The sequence below is a fragment of the Schistocerca serialis genome, chromosome 6 (genome assembly GCF_023864345.2).
Source record: "Schistocerca serialis cubense isolate TAMUIC-IGC-003099 chromosome 6, iqSchSeri2.2, whole genome shotgun sequence".
Taxonomy (NCBI): Eukaryota; Metazoa; Arthropoda; class Insecta; order Orthoptera; family Acrididae; genus Schistocerca; species Schistocerca serialis.
In genome coordinates, this window is record NC_064643.1 from 311,536,773 (window position 1) to 311,556,701 (window position 19,929).

At 38.8% G+C, this 19,929-nt stretch overlaps 1 protein-coding gene and 1 long non-coding RNA gene across 2 annotated transcripts in view; one reads left to right on the forward strand and one right to left on the reverse strand.

The window, feature by feature from the left end:
* The window catches only part of LOC126484552 (uncharacterized), a 98,164-nt gene extending 80,044 nt beyond the window's left edge, over nt 1-18,120 (forward strand). The window contains exon 3 of the long non-coding RNA XR_007587873.1: nt 17,448-18,120. This is a non-coding gene — a long non-coding RNA (uncharacterized LOC126484552). The remainder of the gene's footprint in view (nt 1-17,447) is intronic.
* The window catches only part of LOC126484551 (serine/threonine-protein phosphatase 2A activator-like), a 340,077-nt gene that overhangs the window by 57,452 nt on the left and 262,696 nt on the right, over nt 1-19,929 (reverse strand). The gene's annotated exons all lie outside the window — the stretch shown is intronic.

Below are 19,929 nucleotides of genomic sequence, written 5' to 3' on the forward strand. Positions count from 1 at the left end.
ACAAGCCATAGTTTTAATGAAGAGCTATGAAAGCCAGATGAATACATCTAGTTTATTAATTATTATTATTTTGAACTTCTTTCTTGTTTAAGATGGTTGTGTGCTTTTAGTGATATGATTCCTAAAAAAGTGACAAGAATAATTGATTGTTGTTATTAGCAACAGGGAGTGTGTTTGTGCCAATGTCACTGATATTGGATGACAACCCAGCATCCAATCAACAGAGATACAACCAATTCCTCCACCAACAAGAACAAACATTTGGAGGACAGAGGACAATGTGCAGATAAGTTTCCACTGTGGACATAATGGACATGATATACTCTACGGCAGACAAAGAAGGTGTGTGTTTGACAATAACTACACCACCAGATGTCAACCAATACAACAGTTCTGTTCATGCCAGTCAACTGTACAACTGTAGATGATTATAACCAATCTGTGGGATGAAGCCTATCACAGTGCCCTAAACAAGGTTGCTCCCCAAAGCATCACAGCCATTCTCCGTCACTGTATAGAGATAGCAGCAGATCATATTGCCACCAAATTGAGAAGACCTATGTCACACAACCAACTATGGAGATGAGACCACAACCAACAAAATCCTCCATGGATGACAATCATGCAGCTGTCAGGAAATCCCTCTGACCTCATCATCAACGGTAAACCTGTCCAGGTGCTGGTTGACTCAGGGGGCTTCTTTGTCTGTAGTGCCAAACACTTATCATCACCATCTAAAGAAGACTTTGTTCTGTGAGAAGAGAGTGATTGTGCTGAAAGTTGCAAATGGGCAGTATGTCTGACAGAAACATATACTGGAAGAATAACTGTCAGTGACAGAGCATAGCCACACAAATTTATTGATTCAACAGAATGCATTTGTAATGTTATTTTTGGATAGGACTTCTTGCAGGTATCACAAGCTGTCATAGATTGAGGAGGATGAGAACTCAGGATTGTATTCCAACAATCACAAATAATGCTCTGGGTATTTGTTTACCACTTGAAGTGGGCATCATCAACAAGATGAGTCCCAGTCATCAATCCCAATACCCAGTTAAACTATGAACTTTTTTTAACTTCAAGTAGCTACTCAGTCTCACAAAGAACATCTACTTGCCAGTGATGATAATAAGCACTGCAGATGGTCAAGGAGAACTTTGGATCATTAATGCCATGAGCAGCCACAACATCCCTAAAGGTTTTCCAGAGCAATCAGATATAGCATTTATGTGTGATTGTGAGGTGTGCTTGTTCTCTTGCGTGAAGGTGTGAGTGTTTTTGTTTTCTGATGAAGGCTTTGGCTGAAATGTGAAACAGTCTTTTCACCGTGCCTATCCACAATTCAACATGTCATCTTTACAGTAGTAGCAATTCTTCAAATATGGACAAAAATTTATACCGAATAAAATGAATTTCACATTAGTATCTCATTTTGTATACAGAATGAGTCAAAAAGGAATTTACAACTTTGGACTTATATAGAAATTTATTGAGATTACAGAATTGGTAGATATGTAATTTTGTAACAAACAATGGCAAGGTTCACATAAAAGTGTTAAGTGTCATTTTGATTTAATGCAACTACCATTTGTGATGTGGCAAACATCCCAATGGTAATCAATTTCTTCCCACACTCATTGCAGAAAATTGGGTGTACCTTGTGCAATGGCATAGATTTGATTTTTCAGGTTAGCTATATTGTTTGGTAGGAGAGGAACATACACACAATCTTTAATGATCTGTCACACTGATTTTTGTGGACTGTGAGCAAAATTCTCCCTAACTTGTTTGACATAATCATCAACAGGTGGGTGACCTGGTGATTTATCATGTGGTAAATAACCGATCTCAACAAAGTTCTTGTGCCAAGAGTAAATTGTAGTCTTGCTTGGAGTTTCTGTAGCATATTTGTTGTGAAATTTATGCTGAACAGTTGTTGCTGAGTTTGCTTCATGCTCCACATCCATGAAAATATCCATTTTAACTGCACACTGTGCTGGTGCTCCTGGAGGTGGAACAGGGTACTGATGCACTACGTGAATCAAACTTGAGATTGTTTGCTACAAAATGACACATCTACCAATTTTGTAAGTTATCTCAGTAAATTTCTATATCACTCCAAAGTTGTAAAGTCCTTTTTGACTCACCCTGTATACCTCATCCTCTACTACCTCTTTTAACTCACTTATAAAACATTGTAATCTGTTCTCATTAATAGGCCTCACTGGTTTGTATGAACCTCCCTCAGGGGTATAAAGTGCTATATTGTTTATTTCTGTTGGTTGTGTCATCCAAACAAGACAGCACAGCCACGGCAAAAGCACCACAGGTGCAAAGATGCAAGCTGGTGCCAGTGCCATAGAGACTTGCCACTTGGGTGAGTTCCACCAGCATCATGGATGGTGCTGAGGGTGATAATATCAACTTTGCCTTGGCCAGTTGTCAGCCAAGTACAATCCACCAATGACTGGATGACAATGGACAGAAGCCTACTCGGGAGATAGAAGAGCAGCTCTCGCCCAGTTGGTTATAGATCATTGTCCAGGACTGATTTAGAAAGGGAATGTCATTTAGTGAACTCTTAGAAGTGAACAGACAGTTGTAAATAGCATTTGCTATGTACTGTGAAGTTTACCTACGATTATTTGCACTTAGCCATTGAGGGCCTTTTTTGTGTTATATTAGAAGCAGTGTTGCCGACTTCATTATTCAACAAGTCACAAACATAAGTAAACCTTCTTAACTCATTTGTGTGACTTTGTTACTAATTAGTTGGAGTGTTGTAGAACCTTCGTTCTCCTATCCTGTTATCTGACCCTTGGGCATAGGTGAGTAATAATGGCAGGGAGAAATTATCTTAGCAGTGTACTGCATGAGAAGCCATTTCATGAACTCTTAAACTCAGCCTACCGTAATGACAGTGGCAACTTGGCCTCCACAGCAGTAACAACAAGGTCTTTACAAAACTTGTGATGAGGATTTACAAAACCATTAAAAATTTGGTACAAATTGTTCCTGCCTGAGAATTGTCTGTAAAAATGTCAATGTCCTACTATCTTTTTGCACATAATGTGGAAGATTAACTGGTGAAATTAGATTGAAACACCTAAATCATGATTCCAGTTAATTTCTCCTGTCCATATATTTTAATAAATCTGTACTACAATCTCCACCAACTCCACCAACAGCTAATTGTTTAATCTTGTCTGACAGGAGGCTCAATAATGCTTTTCAGGTTTCTCATAAGTAGCTGAAACTTTCCTAGGAGGGGCATGTAAACTGTTACAATTACTGGAGAAGTATTCTGCAGTAACAAGTCACAGGCACGCACTTCTACATTCTGATAAAAAAAAAAAAAAACTTTGTTTAATTTTGTCTTTGTGTCCAACTTCTACATATGCTGCAACTCCTCCTCTTTCAATGTTAATTCTCCATGAAAATGACGCTAGTCTGCAATCCCTGATATTTGACTTCTCCTTCCCCTTGGTTACAAGGTATTCAGAGAGACACAGAACATCTGTCACTTCAGAATTTTTCACATCTTGTAAGCATACAAGAAATTCATCTATCTTGTTTTTCAACCCCCAAATGTTTTGATGAAAGAAATTAATTTTGTCTGGAAACTGTTACATATATTACAGTCTCCTGTTCTGCTCCAATTTCTTTCGATACTGTTTGTTTGTAATCTAACCCTAACCTAAAAAAAGTAACCACAGGAATTTTCTCTTATGTCCTTCTGGTCCCCCTTACACTCTTTCTGCAAGCTGCCCAGCTATGCTTTCCTTCCCCTCATATTCAGTTGCAGGCCATAATTTCTGTACCCCATATCCCAATTGCAGCAACAGGCTCAGCACAGATATAAGACTTTGTTACAGTCAAAAACAATCCACTCAGCTCTTTGTTTAAATGGCTAACAGTTGTGTCAACTCTGGGATAGTCACAGTGCTGGTGAACCTGCACAAGCCCCACACCAGTGTGTGCTGTTGCTACTCTTATTTCCTCCAGGCCACCGTTAATACTATACTCTTTGAGTTGCTAGCCAGGCTGTTCCCTGATCCTCCTACTGTTAAGTACCTGACACTTTCCATCAAAATCTCTGCACAAGCCCCTGTGTTTTCTGCCTTCTGACTAAGCATGGTGCTTGTTACCTAGTATTCTACACCTAGCTTTTCCTGTAGCATTTGGCCTACACCCCTCCCATGATTGCTACCTAGCATCTGGACTATTTTCTTTCTACTTGGCCTTTCTACCAGCCTGGCCTTAAAGTTGTTCCTATGAGTCTGCTATGCTGAACATCTGGTTGAGGCTCTTCTTCTATTTCAGGTAAAAAGTCAAACTGACTGCTGGTCAGAATTTGAAATGTGATGTTTGAAGTTTTCTCCTTTTGCCTACCAGCTCCCACTGTCTTGTTGATCCTTCAAACTATCTAATTCAAAATAAGCCATCTCTAATTCTACCTGAAGGTCACACATCTGTCTTCCATGTTTCACAATTTTCTTAAAAACAGAGGCAAATGTAAAACCTACCTCAATGTACATCATGCTCTTGATTAAAACAGAGAAAACATCACTGGCACTATAGTTATTGTATAGTGTGAGAAGTAGGACTGTAAAATCCAGAAAGGCATCCCCCAAGACCCCATGTATGTCTCCAAGTATTACCATAGACCTTCTCAAGATTAAGAAAACATCAAAGTTTTTTGCAGCATCATCTTTGTGTTCTGACCATGTCCAATCACAGTTAAAACATGAGCTTTTGGAGATGAACACCAACTTTTCTGTAAGAAGACAACTGTTTGCCAGGAGTTAAGTCTGCTTCATTTATATGGTGTCCAAGCTTGTGCTGTCACCTCAATTTCTGATTTCTGGTGGGGTAATATCATCTATGTGGCAGGATTCATATGTGCAAATGAAGGAAATTGTTAATGCAGCTGTATGAACCCTTCCTCCACAGGATCATGGTAGAGGTGTGGAAAGGGAATGTAGAACAACTCCAGCATCACATGCCCCCTTAAGAATTATGACCTTTTTTTTGTATTTATTTGAAGGGGTTTTATCTCAAGTGTTCGTCTCCAGGCACCACTCAGATTATAACATCCATTTCTGTTACAGCTGTTAATGCATGTTTTTACCACTTCTTTTATTATGAAATCCTTGTAGGATATTTATGAAAGTACATACAGCAGATGCATTGGAACATCTAGCTGGCCATTTTCCACCTGTCATTACCAAATTCTTTAAACATTTTTTGACAAACACTTACTTTCTGTACAGTGAGAAATAATACAAAACAACTGATGGTAAAGCTAAGTGTTCTCCATTATCATCAGCTGTTGCTGACTTCTTTATGCAAGGTCTCAAAGAATGGACTTTACATTCTGTTCCTCTCTGCACAACTTTTTAGTGGTATGTGGATGACACGTTTTCAGTTTGGATTTATGGAATGATAGCACTGTATCAGTTCTTGGAGCACTTGAATCCCATACATGTAAACATCAAATTTATTATGGAAGTAGCAAGTTGCCTTTATTGGGCATGTTGGTGGGGCATAAACTCATTAGACGGTTGGTTCATCTTATGTACAGAAAGCTGACACAAAGATTTTTATTTAAATGAGCAGAGTTTCCACAATCCAACTCAAAAGCATTCTTTCCTGAACACTTTATTATACATGGTGCAGACAAATTCAGACTGTGAAAACAGTATCTAAAATGAAATATCTTAAGAATATGATCAGGAAAAACAGATACAAAGTACATCAGACAGAGCTTCATTTGCTGGTAAACATAATCACAAATCCATCCAGCCTACAGGAGACAAACACATGGCCTTCCTTCCATTCTACAGAATGCCTCCAACAAAAACTGAGTGCATATTATGTAAAGATGATATTAGAATAGTATTTCAACCTCCAAAGAAAAGTAAGAATTTGCTGTGTCCAGTGAAAGATAGCATTTATTTAAGAGTACCCAATGTCTACAATATGCCATGTGAGAGGAGATGAGAACTACGTGTGGCAGATAATCCACATCATAGCCAAGCACTACACTAAACAAAGATCGCACATTAACTACAGAAATTTTGAGAAATCAGTGACATCTGAACACAATCTTACAGAATGGCACAAGGTCAACTTTAAAAAAAAAAAAAAAATGAAAGTCCTCTCCCACTCACCGACCTACTGGGATTTCTTAACAAAAAAAGCAGCAGAAATCTACAAGTGCAGAGATATTGGGTATAATCAAAAGGTCCTCTTCCACTCACCGACCTACTGGGATTTCTTAGTTTAAAAAAGCAGCAGAAATCTAAAAGTGCAGAATAGTGGTTACAATCTGAAAAGTGCCTGAAGATGAGCAGTTAACACACAATGCCTTCAAAGAAATACAACCACAAATCACACTCATGAGGGGATATTTGATGTTGAGGGTGGTCTCCATTTGCTTTCTGTTCCTTAATCCCAGCCCAGTAAGGGAGGGGGGCATACTGCAACATCACCAATTTCCTCCATTTGGGTATGCCAGTCCCAGCTTCCATGTGATGCCACTGCTAATAGAAGTTACAATTCAAAACAGCATCACCTAGCAAATCACAAGCTTGAATGCCACTTAAAAGGGAAATAGATATTGCTCCCAGCTGATAGTTATCTCCTGACAAAGAATATGATATTAATCTTCAAAAGCTCACATTTTAGCTCCAATTCAATGCATTCTATTTAGTGATGCCTTTAAATAAAAACCTGCCATCTCATATAGGGTCAGGTTGTCAATGAAGGTAAGATATTTTCAGAATGACAACTAAATGCACCTAAGTAGCTACCTGCCTTATAAGATGCAGACAAAGTACTGGCTGCCAATGTAGTCCAAAGAGATTTCCACACAGCTAGTGAGAACAAGATTATCATCACTTCATTATGCATGAGCCCTCTGAGATTTAAGGATGGGTATAAAGATAGAATTTGTTTTCACAAGTTAGTGAATTGTTATGATCTGTATATGAATCCCTAGCAGGATTTCTTTAGCACATGTAATGAGGTGCCACAACATGCTGCAGTGGGTCTTATCATGACATGGTGACACGAAACAGACAATGCCAAATCTCGCGCCCATGATGACAAGGATAGCTTTAGACTTCATGGTTTCTAGCACTGAAGTTCCATCCTCTTTTCTCACTGAGCACTCCCAGTAACAGAAAAAAATGAATGCTGGTTAACAATGGTACTGATTCAAGCAGATGTTTTCTTTATTGATTTGGAGAATCTCATGCTTCATTGCAGCATTAATAGTACACCTTGAGTCCACCCAGAAATCCTCTTGACTGTCTCCCACACTATCAGTGGTTTAATACCTTGATTGATAGAGATGAAAAATTCCTGCCAAGGTTTCTACTTGCTCTCAAAGTTTTCAATAGTGGGACTGCACTTGGACCTCCATAAACCTGCCCATCTGCCACTGATTACAGAAAAGCACTTATCAAACCACCAGAAAACAGAGCACCTTCTTAGCTGTCTTCAGAATTTTAGAATGGTTGCATGAGTGGTGTACTGGATTGTGCTGGCAATGTGAAGCATGCAGTCTGTCTAGCTGAGCATCCATCCCTGCTATTCTCTTGCCAGCACCACTCTGTCTGGCATATGTACACAAATTTGTAAATGGTTATCAGAAAGAAATGACAGACCAATGGCAGAAGATCATAACAAGACACTGAATGTAGAAATAGGTGGTAACATAAAGTGTGTGTCAAAATTCTCATAGATAAGGAAAGATAAGGAAATGTATGCTTAGACAGCTGAGAGCTCTTGGTTGATTTGTTTTAGAGGGAGCAGAAAGATGGAATATTCAGTTATTATTTGAAGCCCTAACACAGTTACTGATTTGAGGATGTGTGCAGTTCTATTGTTACTGGCTGTTAAGTTACAAAAATGTGAACTCTCCATCTCACTCTCCATGGTCAGCTCGGATGGATGGTATTGTCAACTGAAAATTACTGGAATAAGATGTGACATTGACTGTCTACCTACTTGTGGGCTAATTCTGGTGTTTTCCGTGGAAAACAACTCCTCTGCTGAAGCTATGAAATAGATTTAGTGGGGTGGCAACTGTTTACTTACAAGAAAAACACACTCTGTAAATGACTATACATATTCTGAAACAGGCTCTTAAAAAAATAACACAGTTAAGTCCATTATAGCAGTTAATTATGTAATAATACAACATAGGGCTAGTAGAAATCCTTGGGTAACAGAAGAAATATTGAATTTAATTGATGAAAGGAGAAAATATAAAAATGCAGTAAGTGAAACAGGCAAAAAGGAATACAAACGTCTCAAAAATGAGATCGACAGGAAGTGCAAAATGGCTAAGCAGGGACGGCTAGAGGACAAATGTAAGGATGTAGAGGCCTATCTCACGAGGGGTAAGATAGATACCGCCTACAGGAAAATTAAAGAGACCTTTGGAGATAAGAGAATGACTTGTATGAATATCAAGAGCTCAGATGGAAACCCAGTTCTAAGCAAAGAAGGGAAAGCAGAAAGGTGGAAGGAGTATATAGAGGGTCTATACAAGGGCGATGTACTTGAGGACAATATTATGGAAATGGAAGAGGATGTAGATGAAGATGAAATGGGAGATACGATACTGCGTGAAGAGTCTGACAGAGCACTGAAAGACCTGAGTCGAAACAAGGCCCCCGGAGTAGACAATATTCCATTGGAACTACTGACGGCCGTGGGAGAGCCAGTCCTGACAAAACTCTACCATCTGGTGAGCAAGATGTATGAGACAGGCGAAATACCCTCAGACTTCAAGAAGAATATAATAATTCCAATCCCAAAGAAAGCAGGTGTTGACAGATGTGAAAATTACCGAACTATCAGTTTAATAAGTCACAGCTGCAAAATACTAACATGAATTCTTCACAGACGAATGGAAAAACTAGTAGAAGCCAACCTCGGGGAAGATCAGTTTGGATTCCGTAGAAACACTGGAACACGTGAGGCAATACTGACCTTACGACTTATCTTAGAAGAAAGATTAAGGAAAGGCAAACCTACGTTTCTAGCATTTGTAGACTTAGAGAAAGCTTTTGACAATGTTGACTGGAATACTCTCTTTCAAATTCTAAAGGTGGCAGGGGTAAAATACAGGGAGCGAAAGGCTATTTACAATTTGTACAGAAACCAGATGGCAGTTATAAGAGTCGAGGGACATGAAAGGGAAGCAGTGGTTGGGAAGGGAGTAAGACAGGGTTGTAGCCTCTCCCCGATGTTGTTCAATCTGTATATTGAGCAAGCAGTAAAGGAAACAAAAGAAAAATTCGGAGTAGGTATTAAAATTCATGGAGAAGAAATAAAAACTTTGAGGTTCGCCGATGACATTGTAATTCTGTCAGAGACAGCAAAGGACTTGGAAGAGCAGTTGAATGGAATGGACAGTGTCTTGAAAGGAGGATATAAGATGAACATCAACAAAAGCACAACAAGGATAATGGAATGTAGTCTAATTAAGTCAGGTGATGCTGAGGGAATTAGATTAGGAAATGAGGCACTTAAAGTAGTAAAGGAGTTTTGCTATTTGGGGAGCAAAATAACTGATGATGGTCGAAGTAGAGAGGATATAAAATGTAGGCTGGCAATGGCAAGGAAAGCGTTTCTGAAGAAGAGAAATTTGTTAACATCCAGTATTGATTTAAGTGTCAGGAAGTCATTTCTGAAAGTATTCGTATGGAGTGTAGCCATGTATGAAAGTGAAACATGGACGATAAATAGTTTGGACAAGAAGAGAATAGAAGCTTTCGAAATGTGGTGCTACAGAAGAATGCTGAAGATTAGATGGGTAGATCACATAACTAATGAGGAAGTATTGAATAGGATTGGGGAAAAGAGAAGTTTGTGGCACAGCTTGACCAGAAGAAGGGATCGGTTGTTAGGACATGTTCTGAGGCATCAAGGGATCACCAATTTAGTATTGGAGGGCAGCGTGGAGGGTAAAAATCGTAGAGGGAGACCAAGAGATGAATACACTAAGCAGATTCAGAAGGATGTAGGTTGCAGTAGGTACTGGGAGATGAAAAAGCTTGCACAGGATAGAGTAGTATGGAGAGCTGCATCAAACCAGTCTCAGGACTGAAGACCACAACAACAACAACAACATAGTTTCCTCACACTTGGATGTTTAGAGCTTGCACTTGCCTTAGCTTTATAAACTGACAGAAAAGTTGCAAGTTATGTCAGCAAAATTCACTTAATCGCTCACTCCAAAGTGGATTCTTAAAAACATAAAGTTCAATTAAAGTTTCTTAACATGAAAATAATCCACTCACATCATGGTACTATATGTTGATATTACTTGAGAATCAGTGTATTATGTTTACAGTGCTTAAGCTATTCAACAAAATTTAGAATCCAAAAACGAGGAAGTACAGTCTTCCTGAGTCTGCCAGCTAGCTAGATGAAAAATCGAAGTTCACACATAACATGGGTTTCGAGGCAGAGCACAATTATGGCATCCTTGTACCGCAACAACTCTCTCCTGGTCAGACAGTTGTCATCTGGTGGAATGGACACTGGACAGAATATCCACCCTCAACTAATTAGTGACTACTTTCAACCTGAGCAAAATGTAACCAAACCAAATAACTAGATCACTCATAACATTCTCATTTGGGCAACTGTTACGAGTTTATAATTTTTTAACATCCAGGGATTTTTCACACACTGAGGCTCAGGAAAAAGTATCACCCTAGTCCACAAAATAAATGAATGTAAATTTATTAAAGACATTTATGGTCAGCTGTAGGCTCTGAAAGAACTCATAAAGATTTCATTTTTGACGGAGTAATAAATGCACATTGCTCCAAAATCATACATCCCTACAAGTTTCTATAACTTACAACATTTCAAAATACCCATTCTTAGGTCTTGAAACAAAGGGTAGCCAGTCTAACCAGGTTTTCAGTATTTAGTGAAACCATTAATTTCAGAATAACTCAGCAAAATAGACAGATTTCTACATGGGCACAGGGAGTGCTTGCTGTATATGTAAAACACATTACTGTTCATTAATGCCACTCTCTAGCAGGCACACACTCATAAAACACAACATCATCTTCAAAACTATGTGTTTCATTTTGAAGTAATTTTGCAAAACATACTTTTCTTTCTTGTGCTCTATGCATAGACAACATTATATTTATTGTGCAAGCTTTCTTTACTAGCTCTAAAATGAATCCACAACAGGCTTTGATGTCACTGCTGTGCTCTAGGCATGGACAACAGATAGGGTGATTAATTGTGTGTGTAAAAATTGGTTACAGCTGAGTCCTCATTTGTTTCCTCACATAACCATTCACCCTCTTCTAACTTAGGTCATATTTCTTATGATGGCTGTAACACCAACACATTGGTATGAAATAATTTAGAATGTGTTTCTTGCAGATATAAGTACAATTAACATTTACTCTTTATTGGGGTTTCCTCCACACTTAGTCTGAACTCATTTACACTTTATTGTAAAATGAGAGCTATTTTAGCAATGGGGTTCCTGTTTTATCTCTCCCTTTATACTTCTGTCAAGGTGAGGACACTTTGATGGAAGAAGGGTTATCAAGGGATTTACATGTTCCCTGTGCACATTTGAGTACCCACGTCATCAGTATTTGTAACTTCTTCAGAACTGCATATAAAATGAAGGTATGTCTGGTGCCTTTGACACATTGTTGTTTTTCCTGGCCATATGTTCTTCCTATTGATGAGGTGGTGAGATCATGATGATTTGTGATACATTGCAGAAGAGTTCTCAAGTCTGCCTGGAGGATGATACAGCTTTTGATTAGTAGTATGCAATATTTTTGCCTAGGGTAAATAATACAATTAAAATTGGTAGTATTTAATGTAAGTATTCCTGTTAGTTGTTGTGTGTTGCTGTTACGATCTTCAATCCAAAGACTGGTTTGATGCAGCTGCCCATGCTAATCTATCCTGACAAGCCTTTCCCTCCCCCCCCCCCCCTCCCTCCACACACACACACACACACACACACACACACTCTCTCTCTCTCTCTCTCTCTCTCTCTCTCTCTCTCTCTCTCTCTCTCTCTTCCCTTCCCTTCATACAGCTGCTCACAATGTTAAAGTGGTACACACTGAAAAGTTTGTTGAATACACTTAGAGATTATTTTCATTTATATTAAAATATTATCCTTTCACAACATACACGTCAAAAGGACTCAAGAATTAATTAGATACTTCTTCACCTAATAACTTTATTACCGCACTCATAATCACATTTTGTATGGAATGCTCTGTACTGTTAACACTCTGATGCTTGTGATCATACACCTACACAGATTACACATGAATTGAACACAGAGATTTATATATCCTACCCCCATGAACCATGGACCTTGCCATTGGTGGGGAGGCTTGCGTGCCTCAGCGATACAGATGGCTGTACCGTAGGTGCAACCACAACGGAGGGGTATCTGTTGAGAGGCCAGACAAACGTGTGGTTCCTGAAGAGGGGCAGCAGCCTTTTCAGTAGTTGCAGGGGCAACAGTCTGGATGATTGACTGATCTGGCCTTGTAACACTAACCAAAACGGCCTTGCTGTGCTGGTACTGTGAACGGCTGAAAGCAAGGGCAAACTACAGCCGTAATTTTTCCCGAGGGCATGGACCTCTACTGTATGGTTAAACGATGATGGCGTCCTCTTGGGTAAAATATTCCGGAGGTAAAATAGTCCCCCATTCGGATCTCTGGGTGGGGACTACTCAAGAGGACGTCATTATCAGGAGCAAGAAAACTGGTGTTCTACGGGTCGGAGCGTGGAATTTCATATCCCTTAATCGAGCAGGTAGGTTAGAAAATTTAAAAAGGGAAATGGGTAGGTTGAAGTTAGATATAGTGGGAATTAGTGAAGTTCGGTGGCAGGAGGAACAAGACTTTTGGTCACGTGAATACAGGGTTATAAATATAAAATCAAATAGGGTAATGCAGGAGTAGGTTTAAAAATGAATAAAAAAATAGGAGTGCGGGTAAGCTACTACCAACAGCATAGTGAACGCATTATTGTGGCCAAGATAGACACGAAGCCCATGCCTACTACAGTAGTACAAGTTTATATGCCAACTAGCTCTGCAGATGATGAAGAAATTGATGAAATGTATCATGAGATAAAAGAAATTATTCAGGTAGTGAAGGGAGACAAAAATGTAATAGTCATGGGTGACAGGAATTCAAGAGTAGGAAAAGGGAGAGTAGGAAACATAGTAGGTGAATATGGATTGCGGGAGAGAAATGAAAGAGGAAGCCGTCTCATAGAATTTTGCACAGAACATAACTTAATCATAGCTAACACTTGGTTCAAGAATCATAAAAGAAGGTTGTATACATGGAAGAATCCTGGAGATACTAGTAGGTATCAGATAGATTATATAATGGTAAGACAGAGATTTAGGAACCAGGTTTTAAATTGTAAGACATTTCCAGGGGCAGATGTGGACTCTGACCACAATCTATTGGTCATGAACTGTAGATTAAAACTGAAGAAACTGCAAAAAGTTGGGAATTTAAGGAGATGGGACCTGGACAAACTGACTAAACCAGAGGTTATACAGAGTTTCAGGGAGAGCATAAGGGAACAATTGACAGGAATGGGGGAAAGAAATACAGTAGAAGAAGAATGGGTAGCTCTGAGGGATGAAGTAGTGAAGGCAGCAGAGGATCAAGTAGGTAAAAAGATGAGGGCTAGTAGAAATCCTTGGGTTACAGAAGAAATATTGAATTTAATTGATGAAAGGAGAAAATATAAAAACACAGTAAATGAAGCAGGCAAAAGGGAATATAAACGTCTCAAAAATGAGATCGACAGGAAGTGCAAAATGGCTAAGCAGGGATGGCTAGAGGACAAATGTAAGGATGTAGAGGCTTATCTCACTAGGGGTAAGATAGATACTGCCTAAAGGAAAATTAAAGAGACCTTTGGAGAAAAAATAGCCACTTGTATGAATATCAAGAGGTCGGATGGAAACTCAGTTCCAAGCAAAGAAGGGAAAGCAGAAAGGTGGAAGGAGTATATAGAGGGTCTATACAAGGGCGATGTACTAGAGGGCAATATTATGGAAATGGAAGAGGATGTAGATGAAGATGAAATGGTAGATACGGTACTGCGTGAAGAGTTTGACAGAGCACTGAAAGACCTGAGTCGAAACAAGGCCCCGGGAGTAGACAACATTCCATTTCTAGGATTTGTAGACTTAGAGAAAGATTTTGACAATGTTGACTGGAATACTCTCTTTCAAATTCTAAAGGTGTCAGGGGTAAAATACAGGGAGCGAAAGGCTATTTACAGTTTGTACAGAAACCAGATGGCAGTTATAAGAGTCTAGGGTCATGAAAGGGAAGCAGTGGTTGGGAAGGGAGTGAGACAGGGTTGTAGCCTGTCCCCGATGTTATTCAATCTGTATATTGAGCAAGCAGTAAAGGAAACAAAAGAAAAATTCGGAGTAGGTATTAAAGTCCATGGAGAAGAAATAAAAATGTTGAGGTTTGCCGATGACATTGTAATTCTGCCAGAGACAGCAAAGGACTTGGAAGAGCAGTTGAACGGAATGGACAGTGTCTTGAAAGGAGAATATAAGATGAACATCAACAAAAGCAAAGTGAGGATAATGGAATGTAGTTGAATTAAGTCGGGTGATACTGAGGGAAATGAGACACTTAAAGTAGTAAAGGAGTTTTGCTATTTGGGGAGCAGAATAACTGATGATGGTCGAAGTAGAGAGGATATAAAATGTAAATTGGCAATGGCAAGGAAAGCGTTTCCTAAGAAGAGAAATTTGTTAACATTGAGTATAGATTTAAGTGTCAGGAAGTCGTTTCTGAAAGTATTTGTATGGAGTGTAGCCATGTATGGAAGTGAAACATGGACGATAAATATGAGGGCGGTTCAGAAAGTAACCTCCGATTGGTCACAGTGCGGGTTGTGGGGGGAGCAGCGACGCCATCTGTGCGTTCACGCACTCAACAGGTCAGTCGGCATCAAGCCGTGGTCGAGTGAACGTCGTACCTGCGCTAGTTTAGTTTTTGTGGCAGTCTGAAATGTGTGCTGCAATAGAAAACCCCGCCAAATGTGAAGTGCGTGCTGTCATAAGGTTTTTTACAGCCAAAGGAAATTCTGCAGCAGCTATTCATCGTGAGCTTTGTGCCGTGTACGGACCAAGAGTTATGAGTGAAGGAGTTGTCCATGAATGGGTACGTTTATTTAAAAGTGGACGAGAAAACATTCATGATGAAGAGAGGAGTGGTAGACCATCATTGGTGACTGACGAACTCGTTCAGACAGTTGATGCAAAAGTTCGTGAAAATCGACGTTTCTCAATGTCGGAGTTGTCTACTGGTTTTCCACAGATTTCTAAGACTCTCTTGTACGAGATAGTGACAGCAAGATTGCGTTACCGTAAGTTCTGTGCACGATGGGTGCCCAAAATTCTTACCGACCACCACAAAACTCAAAGAATGGCATCTGCATTAGACTTTCTGTCACGTTATGAGGACAAAGGAGAACCATTGTTAAACAGAATCGTGACCGGTGACGAAACCTGGATTAAGTACGTGAACCCTGAGACAAAAGAACAATCAAAGATGTGGGCACATTCAAATTCGCCTACCAAACCAAGAAAAGCCTCACAAGATTTTTCTGCCAGAAAACTGATGGCAACGGTGTTTTGGGATGCCAAAGGGGTGTTGTTGGTTGAATTCATGGAACGTGGTACGACCATTAATCAAGACGTGTACTGTGAAACAATAAAAAAGTTACGATGGGCTATACAGAAAAAACGCCGTGGTATGCTGACTTCTGGTATCGTTTTTTTGCACGTTAACGCCCGTCCTCACTCTGCTCGCAGACCAACGGCCCTTCTTGAGTCCTTCAAGTGGGACGTTATCAACCATCCACCTTACAGCCCAGACCTGGCGCCAAGTGATTATCACCTCTTCATGCATTTGAAGAAATGGCTCGGGTCACAGCGGTTTGATGACGACGAAGAGCTCAAAGATGCGGCCACAGGCTGGCTCCAGGCACAAGCGGGTGATTTTTATGCAGAAGGAATTTCAAAGCTTGTGAAGAGATACGATAAGTGCCTCAATCGCTATGGAGACTATGTAGAAAAATAGTGCAAAGATGTAGTTGTAAGATGTATATATTAAAATATTTTTATTTAACTTGGTGTATTTTTTTAAATCAACCGGAGGTTACTTTCTGAACGGCCCTCGTATTTTAGACAAGAAGAGAATAGAACCTTTTGAAATGTGGTGCTACAGAAGAATGCTGAAGATTAGATGGGGAGATAACATAACTAATGAGCAGGTATTGAATAGAATTGGGGAGAAGAGGAGTTTGTGGCACAACTTGACAAGAAGAAGGGACTGGTTGGTAGGACATGTTCTGAGGCATCAAGCGATCACCAATTTAGTACTGGAGGACAGCGTGGAGGATAAAAATCGTAGAGGGAGACCAAGAGATGAATACAGTAAGCAGATTCAGAAGGATGTAGGTTGCAGTAAGTACTTGGAGATGAAGAAGCTTGCACAGGATAGAGTAGCATGGAGAGCTGCATCAAACCAGTCTCATGACTGAAGACATCAACTACAACAGATTTATATATAAAACCATGAAACATACAGTGTGAATATTCTTATTGTCACTACAGTTATTGCTGATGGTGTAAGTGTTATATTTTTTGAAACTGCTACATTGCAGATTGAACTTAGACACAACAGTTTTATTACACTTGTGAAGATATACAGAAGAAAGGAGAGAAATTATTTATCTATCTACAGTGTATGTGCTGTGTATATTATCTGTGAATGATGAATTTATGACAGTACTGATGATATTCATACTACAAGACCATTCTGAGAGAACTACAAAACTTATACACTAACATTTATTTGTATATAATACCACTTTGAAACCTATTGCCTAACACTGAAGTTGAGTACATGTTATTAAGAGGAAATGTAATTTACACCTACTGAAGATGATGAAATGATTATTATGTAACAAATATAAAAGTTATATGATGCATAAAATACTAATATAAGTTTAAAAACTATATTTCAGTGTACTGACTACTGGATAACTTGACAAAACACTATTACATTTCATGATTACCAAATTTTGTTAACTTTGGTTCCACATGAGCCGTGTGCATCCCCACTGCTATTTGTTAAGAACATATATATGATGCCATTTTGTCTTACACCTGAATTAGTTGATATTATAATTACCTAAGCCATTTAAATTTTAATTGTACACTGTTCGAACTTATAAGATTTTAATCATGAATCCATCATTTGAAAAAAAAATACTAATAATAATACCTTATAAACTGTCTATAGTTGTGTTCTGACAGAGTTACTGGTAATAGATACTGTGTACTGTTTCAGAGACAAACAAAACATTCTGGAAAAAACAGGCTCAAGGAGAAGTGAGATGCCTCCTGATGATGATTTGAACATGTATTCCTATTGTACTAATGATTCTATAGAGAAGCTGAAGAACATGGAGATTGCAACACAGACAGGTGCAGACATCAAAATTACCGCATAACATACACCAGTTCTGGTGCATGCATACTACGGCAAAGTCTCTTATGCACAACCCTTGAGGGGGTGTTAAAGTAACAGAATGGGACACCACTTAATTAAGAGTGAGGTTCAGACAATGTCAAGGAACCTGTACTATCTCCTGATGTATATGCCAATTATGTAACCAAATGTTCTGAAATGGACTGGACTGCCCATTGTCCCAACCTGAAACCAATGGAACATCTTAAGGATGAATAAGAAAGTTGATTTTGATCCAGGCTGCAGCATCCAACATCACTATTTTCAGTGGTATTGGCTTTGGGGCAGAATGGGCTGCTATTCCTCCATTCACACATCTCATTGAAAGTGTTCATAGCAGGGAAATAAAATCATATTTAAGGAGCAACACATGCAAAGTTGCATTACTTTGGGAAAAAAAAACTTATAAAGCTCAAAGTTTTCAAGGCAATGTAACTAAATTTGGCACACTTGTTAAGGAATGTTATATGGATATACACATATATTTCCATGCTTACTGAAGTTATACATTTGTAATTATAAACAACTGAAATTTTTTCAGTAAGGTGAGTGCAAATGTTCTTTTTTTGAAAGATCTGTCACAGAATTTGATACACCATTATCAGAAATATATGTGGAACAGAATACTGATATTTTCTTTTGTTAGATTTTTACAGCTCTCAAAATTTTTGTGAAAGTAATTATACCAAATCTGAGTGCGTTTCTGTTACATAAATGCCTTACTATCGTAGTATATGAATATTCCTTCCACAGAATGTTTCACTACAGTAGTAATTTCATGCCAAATTTAAGCACTATAATGTCAGTGGATTGTGAGGAAAAGGTACATAAAGTTTGCAAAATGTAAGTTGTGGGAAACCTGAATCAAAGATTTGACAGTATTTGTATTAGCCGTACCTTATTTGAGTGAATTAGTGCAAACTATACACATACTCCTCCTCATGCAGTCATTTTTATTTTTATTTATTATTTTTATTTTATTTTATTTATTTATTATTTATTTATTTTTGCTTGTCCTCTTAGCTTAACATGATATTCAAACTGACTAACATCAATATCAGCTGCATCAATTCTCCTGTTATCAATTTCCTTCAATATCAATGGTGTGAAAGCTCATGGATCAAATCCTAGCCACTGTAGAGTCCTTAGTCTGTCAAGATTAGTAGAGTTAAAAACTGAACAGGTATCATACACTGCAACTTCATCAGCAGTTGTGGAAACAGATGTTGTCAAGGGGCATAGTTTTCCTATCAGAGAGTTGTAACTTTCATTAGGATTTCGACCTTTTCCATTGCACACACTTTTGTAGAAATTCTAGATCTGCTAAACACCAAATTATTCCTAACATTGTGACTGTATAAAACTGGAAGAGAACACCACATGAATAAGTAATATGAGGAAATACAGAACAACAAAGGGGAATGGCCCTATGTAAGCTTGTGTTAATTATTACTTTTATCACACTGGGGAATAGAATTGGAATGTAATATTCAGGAACTCAAATTTCAGTACCATGTAGTAAATGAAGATCCAACAAAAAGAAATTCACAATTTTGGTCACTTTCACTTGTGTTCTCTCTTAAGAGTTTCCTGCAGGCCATGATTTTATTAACAGATATCAGCTACTATAGATGTAATTCAGGAGCTATAATTCTGCTTCACAAGGAAAGACTGCAACAACTCTGTAAGTTGCAACTCTGGAATTCAAATTCAAATTCAGGCTAGGGAAGATATGCACAGGTTAAGGAGGGAGAAGGGTTAAGAGAGGTGGTACGTGACAACACACAATAGAAGAAACAGACTTAGAACTTTATCAGACACCTTTGTGATGAATGTAAAAATAAGTTTGACTTGTTGCTTCAGTTACAAACTGAGGAGCCTCAGGCAAAGGTAAGTGTTGAAAGGTGTGAGGTAACGGGCAAGTTGTGGTGCCCTGAAAATATTCTAAGTTCAGAGTTGGCGGCCACCGCTGGAGCGCTTGGCAAGCCGCGGCTTGCTAGCAACCTCATGATGCCGCACAATGGCTGGACCACATGGTCCATCAGCCGCACGGCTGGGAATTCCACAGTGATGCTGTGTCGACAAAGGAGACATGCCGGAAGTGCCAAAGATGACGGACTTTGTGAAACCTTAATGGTAGCCAGAGGAATCATGATACCTCAAAAAGAAACATGTACATTATCATTATTTGCACGATGATTCTGATGGTGTAATCAGATTTTCAATATCCTTATTAGTTTAAAGTTTAGTATCTGATGATAAATTACACAAGTAACACCCAGAAATGAATTTCCAAAATCTA